This window comes from Schistocerca gregaria, chromosome 3 (genome assembly GCF_023897955.1).
Source record: "Schistocerca gregaria isolate iqSchGreg1 chromosome 3, iqSchGreg1.2, whole genome shotgun sequence".
Lineage (NCBI taxonomy): Eukaryota > Metazoa > Arthropoda > Insecta > Orthoptera > Acrididae > Schistocerca > Schistocerca gregaria.
In genome coordinates this window covers 903,260,049-903,266,048 of record NC_064922.1, presented here as the reverse complement: position 1 = coordinate 903,266,048, position 6,000 = coordinate 903,260,049, and the positions used below count along the sequence as shown (strand labels likewise).

The 6,000-nt window shown below is 37.5% G+C and overlaps 1 protein-coding gene across 1 annotated transcript in view; it reads left to right on the top strand.

The window, feature by feature from the left end:
• The first annotated feature begins 1,146 nt into the window (after nt 1-1,146).
• LOC126355668 (zinc finger protein 865-like) overlaps nt 1,147-6,000 on the top strand; it is a 120,280-nt gene continuing 115,426 nt past the window's right edge. The window contains exon 1 of the mRNA XM_050006032.1: nt 1,147-1,209. The gene's annotated coding sequence lies outside the window, so the exon portion shown is untranslated. The remainder of the gene's footprint in view (nt 1,210-6,000) is intronic.

Genomic DNA, 6,000 nt, shown 5'->3' with positions numbered 1-6,000 from the left:
TCACCGGATGTAAATCCTATGGAACCCATTTGAATCGGTAATGGACGTCATCACCATGTACGCGAATCAGTGCTCTTTATTTGCGTGAATTACATGACCTATACGTAGACATCTAATGCCACATACTCCAAAAATCTACCAAAGAAATGTCAGATCCCTGATACGCAGAACCAGTAATGCGTTTCGTTCCAAAGGACAAACAAGCTAATAAGGAGGGTGTTCATAATGTTTTGGCTTGTCAGTGTACAGCTGTCATATACCTTCAGATAACACCGCTAACTAAGAAATTTATGATACAAAAAATTATTTTCCCTCTTGAATCGTTAATTAACGTGATGGGCCGATTAACCTCGAGTTTAAGTTAACCCCAATCTCTCCTATATATGTCTGTCACATTATTATTTAATTTCACTTTTGTATCAGAACGTAAAACCAGTAAATCTTGAAAGTGTACCTTATGTAGAAACAAAGCAGCTGTCTAATAGGTGGATATCATCTAAAACTAAATAAATAAACATATATTTCCTAAGTGGTGAATTCTTCCGTCTCATGTTGTCAATAATTATACCGCTTAACCTATAAGCAAAACAGAGTCAACTTTTTAAAGTATTATATTCAACGCCAATCGATAATCATAGAATGAATATTTCTATTCTGTGCGAAATATTTGGATGAATCATGTATGAAGTTCTGCGGTGACCCACAGCCATCTTTAGGAATAGAGGGGGCCGTGGTTGACATTCCGCTGTATACGTAGCTATCTTTGGCTTTTATTCATTTGTTTTATTGTGCCTTGTCGTGACATTGTGTTTGTAAACATGATGAATGAGGATGCGCTAGACGGAACAGTGCAAAAAGTCGATTTTTTTTATTGTATTCCTGATTTGCCGGATTATGCATAGAATGGTTTGATTTTTATAGTATTTAATGAATCGGTAATAATGACCAAGACAGCAACGGACAAGTAACGTGAATCGCAACAAAATCAAAAACGTTTTATTTACAGACCCGCATTCTTGTGTGAACTCTGTTGAATTTACAGGTTTGGAAACCGACCAACGACGCCAGTAAGCCGTCGTAAGTTCGATAAGCGTAAGTTGGTACGATAAGCAACTGTCAGTATAAAAAATTTAAATCCTTCTTTTATTCATGTTATTCTTCTTATTTGGTATCAAAGTTTCCATATAAAAATCTGTTGGCATGCTTTATGTAAGTAATGAGAACACTATGGGTATGCACACAGAAATTTAATGTATTCATTATTTTAAGAGAACTTGCGTTCCTACCTTGCAATACCTAACATAAGTGTCATGCCATCCCAGCCTTTGATTGAGCTTAATGCTTCGTATTCTTGAGGGGAATATTTTGTTTTTACAACTAAACGGATTATTAATTACAAGCATTCCATGACGCTTGTGATACACAGTTTTTAGGAAAGCGTTGGAATAGGAGGAATAGGGAAAAAATCCAAATATAGTGACGGGATAACTCACTATATAGCCATTTCAGACAGTTTCAGGCCAAATAAAAGAAACAATGTAAGATTTGTGTATGCATCCATGAGTGCATAGAGATGAAAGTTGCAGTACCAATACATGTATAGTGGTGATGTTAGAAGTACAAATACACAGACCTCAGCAGTTTGGTCTCGTAGGAACTTACCACAGATTTCCCAATCAAGGGGCCATCATACCATTTTCTGTATGTTAAATTAGTGCACAAGTTTGTAGCATATTAATGTATTTTCAGCTGATGTGCTTTCACACCACATAGTTGTTTATGTGTAAGTCGAATACAGTTCGCACATTTCATGTCTCCTGTGTTTTCTTTTATTCGTGTCAACAGCTTAGCTGTCATATTGAGCTCACTTTGATATTTGTTCTAGTCATAATACTTGAGATAGCTACATACACTGTGTCAACAGTCATGACGTAAATTTATTATAGTTTCCGTAATATATGAACACTTTGATTGTGTCATATGTTGCTGTGGGAAGGACTGCAGCACTCAGTCAGTATTTATGTTATCAAATTTATTTTATCATTATTAATCTATTTTGGATGTTTTCATATTCATCTACTGCAAGTGCGCACTTGTGCTGTTCAATAGGCCCAAACAGTTTTTGTATTTGTTCACAATGCTCCCATTATCTTACTTATTGTGTTATAGTTACTAACAAAATATGAGCACAGTGCAAATCACAGTGTATGGACATTTGATCTGTGAACAGTATGAAGAGACTCTAAATTGGTAATAGAGAATGAAATTTTCAAGATAAACAGTTATTGATTGATGAATACTCTTCTACAATACTGCAGTAAATCATGTAAATTTGTTTATCACTTTCATAACTTATCTTAAATGTAGTATAAGACTTTATTTGAATGTTTTTTTTTTCTTGTGTAGTGTATTTGTTTACGTGTCAGAAAAAAAGAAGGAAGGTAGCTTGTGTGTGTGTGTGTGTGTGTGTGTGTGTGTGTGTGTGTTTGCAATGAGAGTGAATGTGAGAACGTAAGTAAAAATATTTTCTATACTTTGCACTATACACTGAAATCTGTGTAAGGATGGTAGTATGCCGTGAGTAAATTTATCTTCTTGTTTATTGTCCTATATTGTGTTAATGGTGGTGTATACAATGTTATTTTGAATTACCTGTGTCAGAGAGGTTGTTCCCTTCATGTTTTCCCAGAACACTTGAAACAGTCCTTGCATGTTATTGAAAAAGGTGAAGATTTTTTTATTCATTTGTTTATAAATATGCTAGATACATGAAAACTTAGATTGGCACCTAATGTAGTGTGTAATCGATGTTCTGAATAACTGTGTGTTAGCATTTTGTGAAATAGGTGTACATGTTACATTGCTAGATGGAATATTTTTACACAAAGTTTATATAACCTCTGACTTATCTGTCCTTTTTCTTAATTTAGAAGACTTTCTTTCACTGCTGATAAAACAAACAGTTAATGGTACAATCGGAAATGTTTATAAGTATTAGTTACCGTGTATTAATTGTCAAGAGTGGCGTATGAGGTGTGGTATCCAATAAGCAATCATACTTGTACTAATGTAATATTGTGAAAACATGGCAAAATAGAATGTGTGGTGGAAAAAGCATACACACTATATATAGCTTTTGGCAGATGCATATGAAGCCAATAATCCTTAATACTAAATGCAGAGCTCTTCTCTAATTATGTTGTCAGTATTTCGATTATTAGGCCTAAAAGAATTATTTTATTTCTTTTTTTTCCCTTTCAGTCATGTATTATGCTTTAAAGTGAAATTTAATCCTTGTAGATATTTTTGTCCAGAATTAGAAAATTAATTTGTTAAATTAGTGCTGTTTGTGATTTTATTTTGATTAATATTCTTACTTGAGTAATTTTGTTTACAACTTTTACAAACTGATGAAAGTTTTTCTAGTTATTTGATGCATTTTACTTCTAATAGGCTTGTTTGTTTTGTCATACTTGAAAATTGTAGAAGGCAACATGAAAATTTTATGAAAGCACTGACTACCATAGATTGCAGCTGAAATTTAGTCAAAAGAGTAGTTCAGAACAAATATGTTTTACAAATGGTCAATAAGGAAATGCTTTTGGTGACACAGATTATTTTTAGCTTCTTTTTTTTATTTTGGTATTTCATAGTTTGATGGTATTTTTCATTAGTTTTGAAGCAACCGACAGTTCTATCGCTATCTGCATGACTTAATGAGTTGTTGATGTGTGTTACTAGTATCAAAAATTGTTTTTATTCTGTCCTTCAGATTTGCTGATGTATTATTTTACAGTTTTCTGCCAAGTCAGTTGTTTCACTTTCATATCGGCTCTTTATCTTTAACAATGCATGGAAGATCTATTTCTGTACAATGTTGGAAGGTTGCTTTCGATCTGTGAAGGCTTCAGTCAGACACTTGGTATATTTGCAGAGGGACTGCTCATTGCTACTGATATGATGACCATGGGTGGCTATGCTATACAGAAGGGAATTCTTGGCATGGAATGGGTGGCAGATGTTGAAGTGGAAATATTGATGGTGGTATGTAGGTTTGATGTGGATGAAAGGTCTGATGTCACCGTCCTTGAGGTGGAGGTAAACATCAGGGAAGGTGGATTGCTGAGTTGAGAAGAACAAGGTGAGGAGGAGAAATTGTTGAGGTTATGGAGGACTATGGATAGGGTGTCCTCACCCTTGGTCCAAATCATGAAGACATCACCAGTGAATCTGAACCAGGTCATGGCTTTGGGATTCTGGGTGGTTAGGAGTGATTCATATAGATGGCCCAGGAATAGGTTGGCATACGATGACACCATGCGGGTGCCCATTGCTGTACCACTGATTTGTTTGTAGGCGATGTCTTTAAATGAGAAAAAATTGTGGGTGAGGATATAGTTGGTATGCTGACCATGAAGGTGGTTGTAGGTTTGGAATTAGTCAGGCATTGGGAAAAGTAATATTCCATAGAGGCCAGGCCACAGACATTTTGGATGTTAGTGTAAATTAGAGGGAGGTGCATTAACAGTGATGAGCAGGGTGCTGTGGCTAAAGGAACAGGAACTGGGGAGATTTGGTGGAAAATATGGTTGACTTTTTTTTTTGTATTGGCAGGTAGGTTTACATGTGATAGGCGGAAGGTCTTCGTCCACAAGAGCAGATATTCTTAAAGTAGGAGCACAGTAACTGGTTACAATGAGGCATCCTGGGAGGTTGGAGATAGATAGAGAGAGAGAGAGAGAGAGAGAGAGAGAGAGAGAGAGAGAGAGAGAGAGAGAGAGAGAGAGAGAGAGACTCACCGGATAGGCCAGCTGATTTGAGGAAGGACTGGAGATCTTGGAGTTCTGGAATGTGGTCATTGTGGCAGGATTTGTAGGTGGACAAATCTGACAATGGGTGGAATCCCTCTGCCAGGTAGCCTCTGCACTTCAAACTACAGTGTGGAGTCTATGTTGGTGAACAGGATTATAAAGTTGGGATCAGTTTTTAGGTGGTGGATTTCAGTCCTTTCTGCATATGTAATGTGAGTTTCTGTGTTGAGGGATTTGGGAAATGATGGTAAGGCAAGATTCGGGGTTAAGTAATGCTGGAAAGCTAATGGGCTGATTTAAGGGCAGTGGGGGTGGGTCACAGTTGGATGGAGGAGTGAATTGAGCCAGATGGGGTTTGATATTAGTTTTGGATTGAGTCTAATTGAGAGGGTTGGTGGTGAAAAGGGGGAGAAGAGAAGCTGTTTAACAAGTTCAGCATGACTGAATTAGAGAGTGGGGCAAAAGGCAAGGCCTTCGTAAAGAACTGATACTTCTGTGCATGTGAAGCCTTTGGAGGAAAGATCCCAGACTGGGTTTTGAGTTTGTTTGGGTTCTGGATTCTATGAGGTGCTGAGAGTGAGTTTCTGAGGGTGTAGTAAATGAAGTAGGTCTGCGAGGCGGGGTTTGTTGGCTGTGAGGGATGCAGGAGAGGTTGGAGTCTGTGGTGGGAGTAGGAATGAACAATGTGGAGAGTCTTTTGAGGTGGCATTGTGTGTGCTGCTCCAGTTACTTTAAGGAATTTAATGTGAGAGATTGAATGCAGAAATTTGGACTTGCAGTGCAGGAGAGCTTTACAGGCGGAGGTGCTGCAAGAGGTATGGGTCTGTTTTACATGGGTTTGCTGAACTGGGTTGGTGAGGGCTATGCACTTAATGAGTTTGATCAGGTAGAGGTCAGGAGAAGGAGGGTTTGCAGCCAGAGGTGGGTAATTTGCTGGTCACACAATTGTGGGGATTCCGTGAGCTAGGCAACAACATAGGAACATTATGTAGGACTTGGTTATGGCTAGGAATAGGGAAATTTCTGTTTTAGTATAGTTGGAAGGAACAAGGAACCATAGTGAAGGTAAAGCACTGGAGAAAAACTCACAAAAAGGATGTAATGAGTGAAATACGTGGAAAAAATGGAACCTGGGGGATAGGTTCAATTATGAAGGGCGGAAAAAAAAAGAAACTCAAAGTGAAAACAC